Below are 21618 nucleotides of genomic sequence, written 5' to 3' on the forward strand. Positions count from 1 at the left end.
CCTTTCTTTTATTGGTAGTATTAGTTAAAGGCCAAATCCTGCTCATTTTATTCATCTAACACTCCTACTCAAGTTAGTGGAAGTTTTGCACGTCAGACTAGCAGACCAAAATTGTCCTAATGAATTCAATAGTGAACTGTCAAAGGTTAAGAAGTTACAACAACTTGGAAATAGCCTCACTTCAGTAACATATTGTAAATGAAGAATATCTGGCTTATCAAAGCTCATGTATTTCCTTAGCACTCCCCCCCTTCTTCCCTTCTCCTTCCCATGATGGTATGTTGATTCTTGAATGAGCTAAGATTTTTAATGTGACATACTTGTTTGGAAAGGCACTTTTCATAGATGGGGTTCTTTGTGCAGAAAGATATTGCTTTCTGATGTCAGCGTTAAATGTATTATGTTTTGTGCCCAATCCTGTTGCATGATATAGAACAGAGAGAAGTAATCCAATTTGACATTATCTCTCTATTCTTATTAATCCCTTCAACTGTTTTGCTTTCTGGCTAGACAGATTTAAATAGACTGCAGCCTTAACTAGTCCTGTACTTTTGAGTTCTTGGATAAGCTTTGTTGCTCTGCACTTTTTCAAATGTTATAGCATTTTTATTTATTCATTTATTTATTTTTAATGATATAGTGATCAGGTTTAAGCATAAAGTTGTGAGTAGGATTTCAGACAGAGAATGTTATCATTTAGGGCTCTATAATCCCTGTTACGCCTCTGTGCAGAGAAGAAACCACAGCTATAGAATGGCACAGTTCTTCCTCTTCCAGCATGCTCCCTCTTCCCCTGGACCTCGTGTGAGGGAGCTGCCTGGGCTCCTTTGAATTTTCTTTCTGCCATATACATGGACAAAATAATAAAGCACAAAACAATTAAGCCTGAGACTGGCAAGCCCTGTCTCCCCTCACATATGTGGTTTTGTAACTAGTGTGTTATGTGTGTGCATGGTAGGAAGCTTGAGTAGTTAAGAGTGTGGGTGGACATTATTAGAATCTAGACATGAAGTCAGCAGGGATTTAAGTTTAAGCAGCAGAAGAGAGATTTCAGATTGGGTAGTGGAGGGGCTGCAGCTATGAACTGTATGGAATAGAGGTGTACCAGAACAGGGCAGAGGGCAGCAAATTAGGAAAACAGCCCACCTTGTTCTCTGTCTATCAAGGTAGCAGTGGCAATGGTGTTAGTTAAGTTTTAGCGATTTTTATGTTAACTACAAAAAGAAAAAAGTGCCCCAAGCCATTATTTTGGGTACATGCTGAGATGATTCTGAAATCTAAAACAAAATCAACGAACAATCATGTTTTTTCCTTTAAATTGCTTAGAAGAGCTATGGAAAGATGACCAAAAAATTGAAATTTAATATGAAAACTGTTGTGATTTTGCTGAAAACCCTTCCATTTCCCAGAGATGTAATTTTTCATGGGCTTTTTATGAATTGGCCATTTTCTAGCAGAAGTAGTCCCATTGATGTGAGTAGGAATACTTGTGGAGTAAGGTATTATTCAGTGTGAGTACGGGATTCCAATTCTATAGAAAGTAATCACATTTACTTTCAAAATGATACAGGTCTTTGGTGCAGATTTATTTTTGGTTGAAAGCTATTTTGAATGGATTTAATTTTTTTCATTAAAATTAGGACAATCATTTGTCAATCATTTGTATTTGTTTCCGTGAGTCACCTAGCACATTTTTATGTGTTTGAAGAATAATTAATAAGAGGAATAAAAGTGTAGCTATGCTCTGTTAAATATCTGCTGAATTTCACCCTTGAGATGACATAACAGCATTGGCAGAAATTCTATAGCTCTCTGATAAATATGTAAAGTCCCTTTGGGATCAATTGAGATGGATTATACTATTTAAAAGAAAGAATATAATCATTTAACACAGAGTTCACATTGGTGTAAACTATATTCTACTTCCTTTATGAGAGTACAGCTGTTTTAAAGTCTACAGTGTATGTGCCTTTCTTGTACTAACAAGTTCTAATGGGTTCAGTTACTTCACTGCCTCCGGCTCTAACACATGTGAATTATGTTCTTAAAGACAGTTGGAAATTGCTGTATGGTTTCACAGGGTTGCTAGTCCTTTTCAAACATTTGGTGTTTGAACCATTTCTTCACTTCAGTAGCACAGTGAATTCACAAGAAAAAAGAAGAGAGGCAAAGTAAAGGAGAGAGAGCTGGAATTAGTTTGGATTAACCTACAGTTCTTATTCTATGAATGCCGAGCAGTTAATGAAGTTAATAAATGCAGAGTAGGTGGGAAAGGATTAGTACAAAATAGATATCAGTATTCATTACTTTATAGATAACAACTTGGACAAAAATTTAAGCATCTTAGAATCATAGAATATTAGGATTGGAAGAGACCTCAGGAGGTCATGTAGTCCACCCCCCTGCTCAAAGCAGGACCAACACCAACTAAATCAACCCAGCCAAGGCTTTGTCAAGCCGGGCCTTAAAAATCTCTAAGGATGGAGATTCCACCACCTCCCTAGCACATTCCAGTGCTTCACCCCCTCCTAGTGAAATAGTGTTTCCTAATATCCAACCTAAATCTCCCCCACTGCAACTTGAGACCATTGCTTCTTGTTCTGTTATCTGCCACCACTGAGAACAGCCTAGCTCCATCCTCTTTGCAACTCCCCTTCAGGTAGTTGAAGGCTGCTATCAAATCCCCCCTCACTCTTATCTTCTGCTGACTAAACAAGCCCAGTTCCCTCAGCCTTTCCTCATAAATCATGTGCCCCAGCCCCCTGATAATTTTCGTTGCCCTCGCTGGACTCTCTCTAATTTGTCCACATCCCTTCTGTAGTGGGGGGCCCAAAACTGGATGCAATACTCCAGGTGTGGCCTCACCAGTCCCGAATAGAGTGGAAATCACGTCCCTTGATCTTCTGGCAATGTTCCTACTAATACAGCCCAATATGTCATTGGCCTTCTTGGAAACAAGGGCACACTGCTGACTCATATCCAGCTTCTTGTCCACTGTAATCCCCAGGTCCTTTTGTGTAGAACTGCTTCTTAGCCAGTTGGTCCCCAGCCTGTAGCGGTGCATGGGATTCTTCCTTCCTAAGTGCAGAACTCTGCACTTGTCCTTGTTGAACCTCATCAGATTTCTTTTGGCCCAATCCTCCAATTTGTCTAGGTCACTCTGGACCCTATCCCTACCCTCCATCATATCTACCTCTCCCCTCATCTTAGTGTCATCTGCAAACTTGCTGAGGGTGCAATTAATCCCATCATCCATAGAATCATAGAATCATAGAATATCAGGGTTGGAAGGGACCCCAGAAGGTCATCTAGTCCAACCCCCTGCTCAAAGCAGGACCAATTCCCAGTTAAATCATCCCAGCCAGGGCTTTGTCAAGCCTGACCTTAAAAACCTCTAAGGAAGGAGATTCTACCACCTCCCTAGGTAATGCATTCCAGTGTTTCACCACCCTCTTAGTGAAAAAGTTTTTCCTAATATCCAATCTAAACCTCCCCCACTGCAACTTGAGACCATTACTCCTCGTTCTGTCATCTGCTACCATTGAGAACAGTCTAGAGCCATCCTCTTTGGAACCCCCTTTCAGGTAGTTGAAAGCAGCTATCAAATCCCCCCTCATTCTTCTCTTCTGCAGGCTAAACAATCCCAGCTCCCTCAGCCTCTCCTCATAACTCATGTGTTCCAGTCCCTTAATCATTTTTGTTGCCCTTCGCTGGACTCTCTCCAATTTATCCACATCCTTCTTGAAGTGTGGGGCCCAAAACTGGACACAGTACTCCAGATGAGGCCTCACCAATGGCGAATAGAGGGGAACGATCATGTCCCTCGATCTGCTCGCTATGCCCCTACTTATACATCCCAAAATGCCATTGGCCTTCTTGGCAACAAGGGCACACTGCTGACTCATATCCAGCTTCTCGTCCACTGTCACCCCTAGGTCCTTTTCCGCAGAACTGCTGCCTAGCCATTCGGTCCCTAGTCTGTAGCTGTGCATTGGGTTGTTCCGTCCTAAGTGCAGGACCCTGCACTTATCCTTATTGAACCTCATCAGATTTCTTTTGGCCCAATCCTCCAATTTGTCTAGGTCTTTCTGTATCCTATCCCTCCCCTCCAGCGTATCTACCACTCCTCCCAGTTTAGTATCATCCGCAAATTTGCTGAGAGTGCAATCCACACCATCCTCCAGATCATTTATGAAGATATTGAACAAAACCGGCCCCAGGACCGACCCTTGGGGTACTCCACTTGATACTGGCTGCCAACTAGATATGGAGCCATTGATCACTACCCGTTGAGCCCGACAATCTAGCCAGCTTTCTACCCACCTTGTAGTGCATTCATCCAGCCCATACTTCCTTAACTTGCTGACAAGAATACTGTGGGAGACCGTGTCAAAAGCTTTGCTAAAGTCAAGAAACAATACATCCACTGCTTTCCCTTCATCCACAGAACCAGTAATCTCATCATAAAAGGCGATTAGATTAGTCAGGCATGACCTTCCCTTGGTGAATCCATGCTGGCTGTTCCTGATCACTTTCCTCTCATGCAAGTGCTTCAGGATTGATTCTTTGAGGACCTGCTCCATGATTTTTCCAGGGACTGAAGTGAGGCTTACTGGCCTGTAGTTCCCAGGATCCTCCTCTTCCCGTTTTTAAAGATTGGCACTACATTAGCCTTTTTCCAGTCATCCGGGACTTCCCCGGTTCGCCACGAGTTTTCAAAGATAATGGCCAATGGCTCTGCAATCACAGCCGCCAATTCCTTCAGCACTCTCGGAAGCAACTCGTCCGGCCCCATGGACTTGTGCACGTCCAGCTTTTCTAAATAGTCCCTAACCACCTCTATCTCCACAGAGGGCTGGCCATCTCTTCCCCATTTTGTGATGCCCAGCGCAGCAGTCTGGGAGCTGACCTTGTTAGTGAAAACAGAGGCAAAAAAAGCATTGAGTACATTAGCTTTTTCCACATCCTCTGTCACTAGGTCTTCCAGATCATTAATGAAGACGTTGAACAAAACTGGCCCCAGGACTGACCCCTGGGGTTCTCTGTTTGATACCAGCTGCCAACTAGACATCAAGCCATTGATCACTACCCGTTGAGCCCAATGATCTATCCAGCTTTCTATCCACCTTATAGTCCATTCATCCAATCCATACTTTTTTAACTTGTTGGCAAGAATACTGTGGGAGACCATATCAAAAGCTTTGCTAAAGTCAAGATATATCGTGTCCACCACTTCCCCATATCCACAGAGCCAGTTATCTCATCATAGAAGGCAATCAGGTTGGTCAGGCATGACTTGCCCTTGGTAAATCCATGTTGACTGTTCCTGATCACCTTCCTCTCCTCCAAGTGCTTCAAAATGGATTCCTTGAGGACCTGTTCCATGATCTTGCGAGAGACTGAAGTGAGGCTGACCGGTCTGTGGTTCCCCGGGTTCTCTTTTTTCTCTTTTTAAAATATGGGCACTATATTTGCCTTTTTCCAATTATTCTGGATCTCCCCCGATCACCACGATTATTCAAAGATAATGGCCAATGGATCTGCCACCACATCAGCCAACTCCCTCTGCACCCTCGGACGCATTAGATCTGGATCCATGGACTTGTGCATGTCCAGCTTTTCTAAATAGTCTTTCAGCTGTTCTTTCATCACTGAGGGCTGTTCACCTCCTCCTCATGCTGTTTTACGCAGTGCAGCAGTCTGGGAACTGCCCTTGTTTGTGAAAACCGAGGCAAAAAAAGCATTGAGTACTTCAGCTTTTTCCACATCATCTGTCACTAGGTTGCCTCCCCCATTAATTAAGGGTCCTACACTTTCCCTGACCTTTTTCTTGTTTCTAACATACCCGTAGAAACCTTCTTGTTATCCTTCACATCCCTTGCTAGCTGCAAGTCCAATTGTGCCTTGGCTTTCCTGATTACACCCCTGCATGCTCTAGCAATATTTGTATACTCCTTCCTCGTGATCTGTCCAAATTTCCACTTCTTGTAAGCTTCCTTTTTGAGTTTAAGCTCACCAAAGATTTCACTGTTAAGCCTCCCGCCCCATATTTCTTGGAAACAAAGAAAAAAAAAAACCGTAGGCACCTGTCTCCAGGAAAGAGTTCACAGCTGTGAATTCCAAGGAGAGATAGGAGCCTTCATTCAGGCCAGACTTAGGCACTTAGCTTTCTGAGAAGAGCTGGACTTAGGCAACACCCCTTTTCTCAGCATTTGTTAGCTTAGGTGGCTCCCTGCTCAGCATGCTGGCTTTTATGGATTCCGTATTTAGGCAACTAACTTTCCCTGTGCACTGTACGAGGAGTCTAGGCATGTCATTTGAGGCCGTGGGCTTGGGGCTTCTCTGGCCAGCCAGGGATTGGGGTGGCTCAGGCAGGCGGGTGGGCCAGGGCTCCTCTGGCTGTGGTGGGGGGCTCAGGGCTCCTCTGGCCCTGGCAGGCAAGAGTAGGGGGGCGGAGTGGGGGTAAGGGCCTTGGGCAGAAGGGGGTGGGGCCTTGGGCAGAAGGGGCAGAGCAGGGGCTATCCTCCCTGAATGGGGGTTTCACGTGCTGCCCATGGCTGTGGATTCCACTGGGTAGCAAAGCATAAGGTAGGTGGTGCAAAACTGAGCATTGTAGCACCCAAGACCCTTTGTGGATCTAGCCCTAAATCCGTATTACGTATCTGAATAGATGGCCTGATTTTTAGAGATACTGAGACTCATAGCGCCCCTTTATTTCAGTGGTTCTTGCCAAGTGCATATCCCTTCTGAAACCCAGGCCTTCTGTTTAGGTGCCAAATGTAAACTTGAGTGCCTAATTTTTGGGATCATTTCCTGAAAATACTAGCTTGGTCAGTGATGCCCCATTTGTGTTAAAAAACAACAACTGGAGAATGAAAGAAAGTCAATTAAAACATGATGTTTTGTGGCTGAATTTACACTGAGAACCAGCATCTCATAAATTTTCTAGAGATATTGGTTTAATTTCAAACACATATAAAACGCCCTGTGGTTATTGTTTTCATTGTTTCTCCCAGAGGTGATCTTGAGAAATCCTAATCTGTGTGGGGAAGTTGACATTTAGTTTATTATTTATTTAATCAGGAAGGTTGTTTTCTGTTGCTTATTATTATTTATTATTATTATTATTTTTAATGTAAACCAATTATAAAAGCAAACATGCTCTGTCAATACTCACTTGATTCCCCTAATTGTCTCCCTGGGAATAATTACATATACCAAGGAGGCCCCCAAACATTAAGGCTCCAATATCAGGAAGGACAGGCAGGACAGAAAAGGTGGGGGAGTTGCATTGTATGTAAGAGAACGGTATGAACGCTCAGAGCTCTAATACGAAACTGCAGAAAAACCTGAGAGTCTCTGGGTTAAGTTTAGAAATGTGAGCAACAAGGTTGATGCTATAGACCACCAGACCCGGGGGATGAAGTGGACAAGGCTTTCTTCAGGCAACTAACAGATGTTACTAGATCACAGGCCCTGATGCTCATGGGAGACTTCAGTCACCCCGATATCTGCTGGGAGAGAAATACAGCAGTGCACAGACAATCCAGGAAGTTTTTGGAAAGTGTAGGGGACAATTTCCTGGTGCAAATGCTGGAGGAACCAGGTAGGGGCCGTGCTCCTCTTGACCTGCTACTCACAAACAGGGAAGAATTAGTAGGGGAAGCAAAAGTGGATGGGAACCTGGGAGGCAGTGACCGTGAGATGGTCGAGTTCAGGATCCTGACACCAGGAAGAAAGTAGAGCAGCAGAATATGGACCCTGGACTTCAGAAAAGCAGACTTTGACTCCCTCAGGGAAATGATGGGCAGGATCCCCTGGGAGAATAACATGAAGGGGAAAGGAGTCCAGGAGAGCTGGCTGTATTTTAAAGAATCCTTATTGAGGTTGCAGGAACAAACAATCCCGATGTGTAGAAAGAATAGCAAATGGCAGGTGACCAGCTTGGCTTAACAGTGAAATCCTTGCTGATCTTAAACACAAAAAAGCAGCTTACAAGAAGTGGAAGATTGGACAAATGACCAGGGAGGAGTATAAAAATATGGCTCAGGCACGCAGGAGTGAAATCAGGAAGGCCAAATCACACTTGGAGTTGCAGCTAGCAAGGGATGTTAAGAGTAACACGAAGGGTTTCTTTAGGTATGTTAGCAACAAGAAGGTGGTCAAGGAAAGTGTGGGCCCCTTACTGAATGAGGGAGGCAACCTCGTGTCAGAGGATGTGGAAAACGCTAATGTACTCAATACTTCTTTTGCCTCTGTCTTCACGAACAAGGTCAGCTCCCAGACTACTGCACTGGGCAGCACAGTATGGGGAGGAGGTGACCAGATCTCTGTGGAGAAAAGTGGTTCACGAATATTTAGAAAAAGTGGACAAGCACAAGTCTATGGGGCCGGATGCACTGCATCCGAGAGTGCTAAAGGAGTTGGCGGATGTGATTGCAGAGCCATTGGCCATTATCTTTGAAAACTCATGGTGATCCGGGGAAGTCCCGGATGACTGGAAAAAGGCTAATGTAGTGCCCATCTTTAAAAAAGGGAAGAAGGAGGATCCGAGGAACTACAGGCCAGTCAGCCTCAGCTCAGTTCCTGGAAAAATCATGGAGCAGGTCCTCAAGGAATCAATTTTGAAGCACTTAGAGGAGAGGAAAGTGATCAAGAACAGTCAGCATGGATTCACCAACGCAAGTCATGCCTGACTAACCTAATTGCCTTCTATGACAAGATAACTGGCTCTGTGGATGAGGAGAAAGCAGTGGACGTGTTATTCCTTGACTTTAGCAAAGCTTTTGATACGGTCTCCCTCAGTATTCTTGCCAGCAAGTTAAAGAAGTATGGGCTGGATGACTGAACTGTAAGGTGGGTAGAAAGCTGGCTAGATCGTCAGGCTCAATGGGTATTGATCAATGGCTCCATGTCTAGCTGCTATCAAGCGGAGTGCCCCAAGGGTCAGTCCTGGGGCCAGTTTTGTTCAATATCTTTATTAATGATCTGGAGGATGGCGTGGATTACACCCTCAGCAAGTTTGCAGGTGACATTAAACTGGGAGGAGTGGTAGGTACACTGGAGGGTAGGGATAGGATAGAAAGGGGCCTAGACAAATTGGAGGATTGGGCCAAAAGAAATCTGATGAGGTTCAACAAGGACAAGTGCAGAGTCCTGCCCTTAGCATGGAAGAATCTCATGCACTGCTACAGACTAGGAACTGAGTGGCTAGGCAGCAGTTTTGCAGAAAAGGACCTAGGGGTTACAGTGGACGAGAAGCTGGATATGAGTCAATAGTGTGCCCTTGTTGCCAAGAAGGCTAATGGCATTTTGGGCTGTATAAGTAGGAGCATTGCCAGCAGATCGAGGGATGTGATCATTCCTCTCTATTTGGTATTGGTGAGGCCTCATCTGTGTCAAGTACTGTGTCCAGTTTTGGGCCCCACACTACAAGAAGGATGTGGAAAAATTGGAAAGAGTGCAGAGGAGGTCAACAAAAATGATTAGGGGACTGGAGCACATGACTTATGAGAAGAGGATGAGAGAACTGGGATTGTTTAGTCTGCAGAAGAGAAGAATGAGGGGGGATTTGATAGCTGTTTCCAACTATCTGAAAGGGGGTAGCGAAGAGGATGGCTCTAGACTGTTCTCAGTGGTACCAGATGACAGAACAAGGAGTAATGGTCTCAAGTTGCAGTGGGGGAGGTTTAAATCAGATATTAGGAAAAAACTTTTTCATTAGGAGGGTGGTGAAAAACTGGAATGGGTTACCTAGGGAGGTGGTGGAATACTCTTCGTTAAAGGTTTTTAAGGTCAGGCTTGACAAAGCCCTGGCTGGGATGATTTAGTTGGGGATTGGTCCTGCTTTAAGCAGGGGATTGGACTAGATGACCTCCTGACGTCCCTTCCAACCCTGATTATCTATGATTCTATGAATTCTGAATACACTTGATTTAAGTGGGAGTTTTCACCTGTTTAAGTGGGGGCCAATTGGGCCCTAAGCCCCTCATCTCTGTGTAAAAAGCAACAATATATTTCCAATTCTTTCATTAGTCTAAGCTGGTTCTATCATCAGCTAGAAGCAGATTGTATGATGTGTCATAACTAAGGCTATGATTTAGTCACAGGTATTTCTAGTAAAAGTCATGGATAGGTCAGGGGCAATAAATAGAAAGTCACAGCCAGTGACCTGACCATGACTTTTAGTAAAAATACCCCTAACTAAATCTTAGGTGCTGGGGGAGGGGAATGCTCCTGCGGATGCTGCTGCTCTGGGGGTAGGGGTGTGCTCTGGCAGTCGCTTTTACTCCTAGGGAGGGTGTCCTGGGGCCCCACCACTGCTCTTGGGGGCAGGTGTCCCAGAGTCCCGCCGCTGCTTCTCTGGGTGGGGGTGGCCCATGGTCCCGCCGCTGCTCCTTCAGGGGGTATGTGTGTGTGTGTGTGGCCCAGGGCACCGCTGCTGCTCCCCAACCTCTGCTCAGGGGCAGCACCCGGGACCAGCTGCCTGGGGCCACCTGGGCTACAGCCAGTGTGGCAGGTCCCAGGGTGCCTCTGGAGTAGCGGCTGCAGCTGTGGAAGTCAGGGAGTCCTGAAATCCATGACTTCTGTGACCTCCATGAAAGACTTATGACTAATTCTGGCTATTATCCAAAATAAGCAGAGCCAAAAATAAAATAAAATAAGAATGGTTTGCCGTTGCAGGGCTAAGACAGAAGATTGAATATCCAACACATAAGGCCAGTGCACTTCAGAGATTTCAACTATTTTGGTTCACTGAGCAAGAGAACTGAAGCAAGAACTTACTTACTCTTTACAGAAGAGAATTTTGCCCAGTTGGTTTATATGTATTGTGGGAGTCAGAGATCAATTCTCCAAGAGAGGGAGAGCTGAAGCATTCCATACATTAAAAATGCAGTAACCAAGCCTACAAATATCATAGTAATGACATATCACGCTGCTTTTAAAACAAAATAAAACTATTAATAAATGATATATCGGATGATTCAGTATAACATTTTAGAGATTAGAGATTAGTCTGTACCAGTCTCTTTAATAGATCAGGGATGATTGTTAAACATTAGTGGTAAGAAGGTGCACCTCATATGCATGTTAATGGATTATAACTTTTTATAGGTGCAGTTTGTACCCGTCTCTCAGAGGATTAGGAAAATGGTGCACAAGGAGTGGATCGTTAGGCACTAGTGGCCAAGCTTTTCTAATTAGCCCATCGTCTAAGTGCCAACTCTCTAATCCACAGAGAGAGACTATAAATTATGCCTACAAAAGTAGCAGAAATTGTATTTTTCCTCTCAATCTTGAGGGCTTCTCATTCAGTGCATCTCTCCAACTGAAAGGCAGGGACTGCAGATTTGTAGTTTACAATTCTCATGATTAATTGAAGAACATGCATGGTTTACTCATATTTACAAAAGCAGGGATGCTGCCAGAAAGAATCTAATTGGTTAAATAAATAACCCTAAGCTTTTATTGCTCAAAGCCTTTTTTAATTGAATTATTAATGCTATGTTACCCTCCAAATCAGTAGCAGTTAATGACTGATTTGCCTGAGGCTGTTAAAATTTTCCGATCAGTTGTAAATTGCAGTGATGATTTATTTTGCTAACTTAGATCTTATATGATCAGCTCAGTTTGTAAAATGGCATTGATTATAAGTCTGTCATGAAAAATAGTTTCCAGCTACAATTTTTTTTTGTTGGTTTTATTATTTTAATTTTTTTCCTAGTGAAGGTCTTTGGTTAACTGTTCATTTAATAATAGTTATGAAATTTTTTTCAAATGGGAAAACTCATGTTACTAGAATTGCTTAGGACAGTTAAGATTAAAATGCAAATAAGCATCATACATTTCCCCCTAAGCCCCTCCCCCCCAAACTCCTTAAAACACTGTATGGAACTGGAACACTATATGTTTTCACAGGAATGAGTAAAATTCCCATGTCTGAATGTTGGGTGCACAAAGAAATGATGCAGTGTACTTTGGAATGGACTGCAAGTCTCTCGGAATAAAGTGAAATGTGGCTTAATGGTTTGAGAAGCAGATTAAGAGTCTGTACAATGAGACGTGAGTCCTGTTTCTGTCACAGATTTTCTATGTAATACTGGGCAAGTTATCTAGCACTCTTTTTGCCTCGCAGTACCCTTCTGTACACCTACTTAGTTCAACTTCATAGGGCTATTGAGAAGGTTAATGACTGAGGTGTGCATTGAGATCCCCAGATGAAAAGTGCTATATATATATCAAAGTGTTACTAAATGTTAGTTCATTGTTTTACCATGTTTATCTGTGTTCAGTAGAGTTTAGAAGCTTTGTGGCTCAGACATCATCCTAAACTTGCACCCAATCTGCATGAGGTTTAACTGGAGTGGCTCATGGGTAAACAGTTCCTTTATTCTCTAACTGATATTGATGTTATATTTCAATTTGCTTCAGAAAGCACTTCCCACAGGACTCCGAGTGGGAACCACAAACTAACTTAGGAATTGGAACACTGAATATCACAGTGCCTAACTTTTAGGTGCCGAGAAAATCACAGGGAAAACACAGTGATCCACAAAGCCTGAGTTAGGCAACTAGGCTTCTATACAATGAATGGGGAGAGATAAGTGCCTAAGAATATGATCCACAAAAGCCAGCATGCTAAGCAGGGACTTGCCTAAACTAGCTAATGGGAGATGTCAAAAACAGGTATGCTAAGCCCCGCTCTCCATCAGAGATAGGTGCCTAAGTCCAAGTTGCAGAGAGGCACCTATCTCCGCTAGAGATCCAACCAAGCAATAGGAACCAACTGCCAGGAGTCAGGCAGCTTCTTGCCCCTTGTCCCCTCCATTTCAAAATCAGTCATGAGGCCAGAGAGATGGAGAGAGAATGACTCTGTAGTCCAATAGTTAGAAAAATCCCATGGGAGACCATAGGTCCAGTCCCACTGCTCCAATCACTCTTTCACTGGTTCATGTCCATGTCAAAGCCCTCCAGAAAGTTCTGTTATGGCTTATTACAACAATCTGTAACCCACTACCCCTCTTTTTGTCCTAGGACTGCAAAGGTGTTAATGGGACACTCTACCTTGAATGGTCCCTTAGAATATGTGCTACCCACTTATGCTAAACAATCAATTCCATGTTGCATTTACCTGTGGCCCTTGGAGTACCTTTCCCAGACCTGAAGAAGAATTCTGTGTGGCTTGAAAGTTTGTCCCTCTCACCAGGAGAAGTTGGTCCAATACAAGATATTGCCTCGGCAGCCTCACCCACCTTTTCTCTCCTTTGTAAGAAGTTAGGTTACAAACTCAAACAGAGATTTCAACACTTTATGATTATTAATGTGACTGGTCTATTACACAGTTGTTTTTCAGCTATAACATGTAAAACTAGCTTTGTTCCTGGTGGCTTGTGGCTGGGCACTTCCCAGGTATGAAAGCCTAGTGTGTGATGTTCTTTTCATTTCACTGATAGTAATGGAATAAAATTCTGCTTCCTCCTCTCAGTTAACAACAAATCACCTCCATTCTGTTGGACTATTACACAGAGATTCTCAAGTGACTTGCACCATCTGTTATTTAACACTAAAGGGAGTGTATTGCTTACATTTGTGCCATGGCCTTTATGTTCACAGATATATTCTGTGTGTGGATATACATTACTTCATCCATCTCCTTAGTGACTCCATATCAGTGGAGCAGGCTGTATATATTCTCAGGTAATAGTTTGGTGTTAGTGAAGAGAAGAAGGAACTTTTTTTGAGGGCTTTGACCTGGACATCATTACCAGTGCCATAGAAATGCTCTGTCTGCATGTCTTCTCTGTGAATAACTGTAAGGAATTCTTTCCCTCATTTTCTACCTAGCTAAGTAGCAAATATAAACTAAAACACCTGTGCAGTAGACTGGTGCAAACTGCGCTACTGCAGATCCTTCTGCAGAAGAATATACCACATGTCATTTCTTTACCTCAAGCACATTAAAGGGATCCATTAAAAAGAAAAAGAAAAGTAGGGGCTCACTCAGAGGGAAAGTGTAAAGTACAATTTAGCAAGATATAATTGGTTTTTGCTAAGCTCCTTTTCTTCTGCTTCTTGCATTTATTCTTTGTTTTTCTCCAGATAAGGGCCGTGGTGTTTAATGCTGATAAAAACAATACTCAGTCCAGAGCAAGACTGTCATTTTGTGGATAGTTTTGTTTCCGGTATATTGGGTATCAAACAGGTTAATTTGCTCAGTTACCTACATCTTTGGAACATGCAGCCACAGCGCACACACTTTTGTTTGTTTAGTTTTAAGTGGGGAGTAGCATAAATAAGGACATCAAAGGGAAGCCGGAGGTGGTGCAAGTGTCTGCAAATTAGAGTTAAAATCTAATTTTAGATTACAAATGATGGCCTCAACTTTGGTGGCCTTAACATATTGCTTATTGGATATTAAACATATTAGGAATTCTCTCTGTAATTCTGTAATCTTGCCTAATTGGCAGTTTGTACTCCGGCCAAAACTGGAAAAGAAATTATACTTAAGATCAAAATTAGCATTGGCAGAGGTTCTTACAGTATATAGCACCTACTTGAACTATGATACTTTCTAACAAATGGTATATTTTAGCATTAAGATTCTTCCATTGCTTCAAGTTGCTCCAGTGTTTCAAGTTCACGGGGCTAACATAGAACAAAATATATAGTTCGTATGTGTGTGTATGTGTGAGTTGAGATAAGAGGCTGTCTCTTTTAATTTGATAACTTGTAAAAGGTTATATATATGTGTCCATAGTTACTTTTCCAGCTTATTTTTTTCTACTGGCGAACAGAGCTGTTAGGATGGATTTATTCAATCACATTTGTATGAATGACAAATGTGTGTACGTATTATTATGTTTTCCAGATGATTGATCCTAAAAAAAGGATTCATTCTTATTTCTAAAAGGTGAAATTTATATTAAATAATAAATAGATGAGTGGTGAACTGGGTTTTTCAAATTCCAGCAATCACAATTTCATTGTTAACAAATGTTAAACACTGAAAAAGTTCTTAAAAGTACAGATGGTGCCTTGAAAGTGGTGTTTTTAACCTTATTATCTCAAGTGAAGAGAGCAGCCTGCTTCATTGGTGAAGTATTTTGAGAATAGGAGTACTTGTGGCACCTTAGAGACTAACCAATTTATTTGAGCATAAGCTTTCGTGAGCTACAGCTCACTTCATCGCTGAAATAAATTGGTTAGTCTCTAAGGTGCCACAAGTACTCCTTTTCTTTTTGCGAATACAGACTAACACGGCTGCTACTCTGAAACCTGTTATTTTGAGAATGACCTCAATCAGGTAAGAACTCTCAGTTAAGCATACAGAGGCTTAATGAAATGCTTGAAACACAGTATATTCTAGTACATCCTTAACAGTTTGACACTTTCCTAGATTTATCAGCTGGGGAAACATGAGGCAGACGGAAGTAGTGTGTTATCACAGATGTCCTGGCTTTTTACTTTCCAGCTTCAACAGCATGTGGTTGATGCTGTATAAGCATGTTTTTGGTTTGTAGTTTTCTGTTCTTCAGTGATGTATAATGGATTTTCCACTCCCTTTAATATTTTCTTGAAATTTCTGTTTGGAAGAGACTTGTTTATTCTTGCCAAGGAGAACAGAGATATGGGCTTTAATAAGAGAGATTTGTAACCTTTGTATTTTAAGCTAATTACACATTGACTTCAAAGCAGTCGAATATTCATTGCAAAAAGAATAATACTTTAGAGCTTAGGTTGGCAACTCTGATCATCATGAGAAATTAAACTTTAATGAAGAATTATGGAAAGTGAAGTGTAAATGAGCCAAAACAGTTATGCAATGTGTTGTCTTCTGCTTTTTATGTTTTGCTATTTAACATCCATTTAGAGGAATACATTTTAGTTTCTGATGCCATAGTAACTTTTTGAGTAATTCAGACTGAATTGTCCATGCCTACTATATACCAAGCTCTTGTATCTCTCAAGGGGGAGGGAGCAGAATGTATGTGACTTTGTCTGAAAGAGTATTTCTTCTCTGTATCATCTCTGCAAGATCCACAAGGAAAGCAATTTAAATGCTGTGACCTCACCAGCTGGGAAAGTTAAAGGGTGATCCCCTGTCATTTGAAGTCTGCTCTGAATTTTGGAGATAAAACAACATACAGTGGAGAAGTGCAGAAGAAGGTTAAAGGTATATGGCTCTGAAGAGTCACACTTCATCAGAACAAACTGAAGGCCATTAGATCTCTAAAGCATTGGTAGCTGTTGAACACATAGAGATGGAGAAAATGTAACTCAGGGGTCATGGTGAGCTCTCTAGACTTATAAGTTGCTGGGTGAATGGGAATGTGATGCTATAGGTATGATATAGATACAGAAAAATCAAGATATTAAAGTTGGAATATTTTAGATATATATATCCAGAAGAAATAGAAACAATCTAGAAAATGGATGGGCTCTGACAGTTCAGAAATGAAGCTGGGCAGAAATTTTTTTTCCTATCTACCTCAAGTTAAGACAAAAGTTGAAATCTGAAAAAAAACTTTCATGAACTCCCTCCCTCTGCAATTTTTTTTTTTGATTGGGCCAAGTGAAACTTTTTGTTTTGATAATTTTGAAACATTTCATTTTGATTTTTTGTTTGTATTTTACTATAAATTAATTTAAATATTGAAACAAAAAGTTGTTTCAAATGAAAATATTGAACTTTATTTTGAAAATGTCAAAATGGATATTCTGATAATTTTGAAACTTTTTTTCCAAAAGATTTGAAATAGGAAATTAGTTGAAATTGACTCTTTCAGTTTTGATAAATAGACATTTTCTGACAAAAAAGCATTTTGTCAAAAAAAATCATGATGAACTCTAGTCAGAACTCCCTTTGGCCCGTTTCCTCCTCATTCATACTTCTTTTATTCATGCTGCACAGTTAGTCTTTTAAAAGGTGGGGTTTTCTGTGATAATGTGATGTGAATGTAATTGAAATCAAACCCTTGAGATAGGATTTTATTTAGCAGAGTTGATGGCCCAGTGGTTAGGGCACTCACCTACAACTTAGGAGACACAAGTTAAGTTCCCTGCTCTGTCACAGACCTCATATGTGACCTTGAGCAAGTTACTTAAGGTGAATCCATGAAGGAATTGAGTCATTGCAATGCTGAACAGCCCCTAGAAAAATCAAAGGAGTAACACTGTGATCCACAAAACCATGTTAGGTGCCTAAGCTCTCTGTACAAGGTGTGGGGAGAAACAGACCTTTTAGAAGGTGATTCACAAAAGCCAGGGTGTGCTCTCTCTCTCTCTTTCTGGGCCAATGACTGGTCCACTGTGGATAAATACTTAAATAGTCATTGGGCTAGAGAGAGAATGACTCTGTAGTCCAGTGGTTGGGATACCCACATGGGAGACCCTGGGTCCAGTCCCCCTGCTCCAGTGACTTATTATTTATCCACAGTGGAACATCTTCAGCAGGAGAGATAGAGGTTGTTCCCTATCAGAATATCCCATAGTACAGTGGTTAGAGCTTCCTCTTGAAAATTAGGAGACCCCTGTTCAAATCCTTAGGTTAGGATTTGAAACTGAACACGTCATCAACTCATGGATAATAAATGGTGAACCATTCTCGCTATAATATTTGTTTTCTTTGGATATACAATTGTAATAACAAACCATGCATGATTTTCACAAGACATAATATTCTTTCAGTCCTAAGAGCTATAAAGTGGGTTTACACAAATATATGGCTCAGCCTTAAAAAAAAAAAAAGCATTACAAGATATAAAAATAATTTCTTTCCTTAAAAATAAAATTGAGATGTGATTAGAAATGTCATAAGCAATAGTTCCATAATCATTCATCTAATATAAATGTAGATCATTTGCATTGATTTTGGGATATCTCAAGGTAGTCTAGCTAAAAGTATGTTTTTAATCATGTTTGAAGTAATATAAAATATCTCAAACATATATTTCTTGTACTTTTTAATGTATTATATATTTGTGTGTGCATATATACACGTCTGTGATAGATAGCCATACGAGCATGTGGGTATTTTTCTCTCTGTATATGTAAATGTTTCTAGAATACATGTTTTACAATGAGTGCACACACATTACTCTGTGTGTGTGTTTGTGTATCTTGTACATTTTGTGTACATTGTGTGTGTACATTGTGTATCCTCTCAGGATATAGTTTCATTGTCCTTATTTGAATTTCCTTAGCACTCAACTCATTTTCTATAATGTTTTAAAATGAGTGCTCACATATTACATATTACATGAGCACTTGTAAAACATTATAGAAAATGAGTTGAGAGATGCTAATGAATTCCACATAAGGATAATAAAACTGTGAGCTGAGTGGGCACACAATTTAAGATTGCTTGCTTTGAAGATTCTCAGGAAAAAAAATGAACTAGATGCAGGAATACCTGAATACTCTTATGTCTGAGAGAATAAATTTATATGGGCTAATATACAGCTCTTCAAGCATGAATTCATGACAGGACTCATATCCTAAAATGAAATAATTTGTTTGCACACTGTAGTTGTGCATCCAATACGTATGTTGTATTAGTCAGCCTGCAATTAAAAAAAAATCTTCTGTGTTCATTTAAGTATTCATAATTATAATTATACAATAAAACTTGATAAGGGCTACCTACAGTGCTAATCTCCTTTCCAGCCCGTCTTCCCCCAACTACCCGTGCCCCTGCAGTCCCTGTGTCCCTCCCCTCACCCCCTTGTCCCCTATACAGTTTCAGCTCTTCTCCCTTCTGTATTTGAATCAGGAATCTTCCTTCTCTACACTGTCTATCAGAGGCCCACCCTGAGGGACACTGAGCACACAGGAAAGACACAGCTCCTGCTGTCTGTTCAGCTATCTAGGCCTGGGTCCAGCATGGCCTGTAGTGACCCAGAAATGCAATTTTTATGGTAAGTCCTGTTCAGCCCTGCGCTGAAGCATGCTAGTGTAGACAGGATTTCTGGGGAATTTAGCTGCTACAAAGCTAGTAAATCTGTACTTAGCATGTGCAAACTGTGATTTTTCAAAGGCCTATAACTTGGGCAAATCTAGGTAGATTTTCACAAGGCAGCAAAAGATACCTCTCTGCCATAAAGGCCAAATTTCATGTCCCTGCTCCAACGTGTGTGACTACTACAACCTTTCATAGAAAAGATCACCAGAATTGTTTAACATTGGCAAAACGGCATATTTTCACCTGATATCATTCTCAGAAATGATTGAATTGTTTTGGCTGAAATTAAAAAAAAAAAGGTTGAGGCAAATACCTGGCATGGAAAATTTCAGGCTAAACCCAAATAGTTAAAGTTTGGCAAAGCAAGTGAAAAGAGGGTATTATAATGGGAAGTGTCAGGCAGTACTTATAACAGGCAGTACTACCAGTGCTGTTGCCGGCACCCAGTGCCGAGAGGCTGAACAACAGCTTGAGTGGTTCGTTACCCGGTGTGCTACACCCAATAATCACAACGGGGTGGAGAAGCAGAAAAGTTTATTTGAAGCTGCAAAAAGGTACAGGGAGAATAAAATCTCAAATCCTGCACAACAGAGCAGGAAGTTACACAGGCTTTTATACATCCTTTTTCCCAGCATACTTATCCAATAGCAAGCTGCCCCAAGTATCCATATAGCCAGCCAATCCAGTTCCCAGCTAGTTCCCTGATTCTCTGTATTATTTGTTAAACTATACATAAAGCTGCTTTATTCAGCATTGTTCTTCCATATCTCCCCTGTTTGGCCTTGCTTAGTTTCAGGCAGTCTGACTCTGCAACATATTGTTGCAGATTCTTAGCATAACTGCTGTGTGTGCCTCCAGGCGGGGGGGCCAAGGACACTTGGGCCTAGTACGCAGAGCTGCTGCGAGTGCCTCCAGGCAGGAGGGGGGCCAAGGACACCTGGGCCTAGTGCGAGGGGGCTTCATCGACACTTGTGGTCTTCCATCCCCTCGAGTTACCTAGTGGCCATGCCCCAGTGTCCCCAACAGTACCATCTATCATAGAAGACCCCCCTACCCTCCCCCAAAAGTTCCAGCTTTGAAGTCTAACAATGTCAAATTATTTAAGTAGGGAAAAATCAACTTCACCCACATGAATCCTGAGTAATTAGGTGGTATGCAGAAGGATTACATAGGGGATGTGCTGGCTTAAATGAGGCTGGCACAAATACTCTTTGTGAAGAAGTGAGGTACTCTTGCATGGCTAAATCCCTGCGTTCTCCCTACCCAGCCTCTTTGCCAATCATCCGTGGTGCAGGGGACTTTATGCTGTCCCCCCACACAGTGGGTGCATTGTACATGTAGAGAATTTCATATAAAAAAATCAGAATTCTAGTGCATAAAATAATCAAATGAAGTATTTTAACAACTTAGGAAATGGCATCTCCGCCTTTAAAAATTTCCTAGTGAGGACCTCTGGAATACCTGTTTGACTTTCTTCATTCCATGGTCCCCTCTATTTTGTTTATATTTTGATGTATCCCTCAGATAAGACTTCAAAGTCATACAAAGTCAAATAATCGTAAGAATCTGGCTTTTCGTGAGATATCCAGAAAGGAAGAATACATTTCTAATTTCTTTTCCACTTTTAAAAACTTTGTGTATGCATTGATCCTTTCCTCTGGATATCTGAGGTATTACGTAGAGTGCCTAATAAAACTGTTGGGAAATCTGTGCCAACAGTGCATTCATTATTCATCTCCACTCATTTTGTTTTTGCTTACTCAGGAGATAATAAGAGGGTTATGCAGCAAATTTGGAGAGGAGTGAAAGGAGTTATCACCTTTCAAAATGCCAAAGTACATATTTTCTCCAGTTTATCAAAAAGCAGACAGACTTGTGGGAAGAAATGACTAGTCCTTCAATCTGAAAAAGAAAAGGAGTACTTGTGGCACCTTAGAGTCTAAGGTGCCACAAGACTCCTTTTCTTTTTGCGAATACAGACTTAACACGGCTGCTACTCTGAAACCTTCAATCTGAGTTTGCTCTATTAGGTTATTCTACTGTTTTCTGCCCAATGGAACTTTGTCAAGTAAAAGGCGGTTTTGACAAAAGCTATACATATTTTATGATTGTGACAACATAAGAAAAAGCAGTTTTCTAAATAACTTCAGCCCTTCTATTATTAGTTTTTCCCAAGAAAGAGGACATGATCTTGCTTAAGATCCATACATTTTACATAGCACCCATGGTTCAGTTCTGCAAATTTGCTAAGCACTCCCGTGAGGTGATGAGACCTGTCAGTCAGAGTTGAGGGCACTCAACACCTTTGCAGGAATGTTCACCTCTCTTTCAGGACCATGCCTCTAGTATCTACCAGATTGGGACTCAAGAGTTTCTACTTGAAGATGCTCTGAACTGTCCTGCAGTAATAAGGGGCGGGGTTTTATCTCTCTGCAGTGTTGGAGAGCCACACACTATGCCAACCCTGCAGTTGCCCAGGGAAATCTCAGGGAAATATATGGAAGCGTTGGGAGATCTGATCCCCTCTGCCACTTCCTTAACCTCTATCTACTCTTAGTATCAGGGCTCCATCTAGAACCATGCTTCCAGTGCCTCACCCACACCTAGTCCAAAATTCCACTTTATTCATCCCCTTAAAGCGAAGATGATGGTGTGAC

General features: G+C 41.6%; 1 protein-coding gene across 1 annotated transcript in view; it reads left to right on the forward strand.

Annotated features, from left to right (window-relative positions):
- SEMA5A (semaphorin 5A) overlaps window positions 1-21618 on the forward strand; it is a 656101-nt gene that overhangs the window by 107613 nt on the left and 526870 nt on the right. The window lies entirely within an intron of this gene.

This window comes from Lepidochelys kempii, chromosome 2 (genome assembly GCF_965140285.1).
Source record: "Lepidochelys kempii isolate rLepKem1 chromosome 2, rLepKem1.hap1, whole genome shotgun sequence".
Classification (NCBI taxonomy): Eukaryota; Metazoa; Chordata; order Testudines; family Cheloniidae; genus Lepidochelys; species Lepidochelys kempii.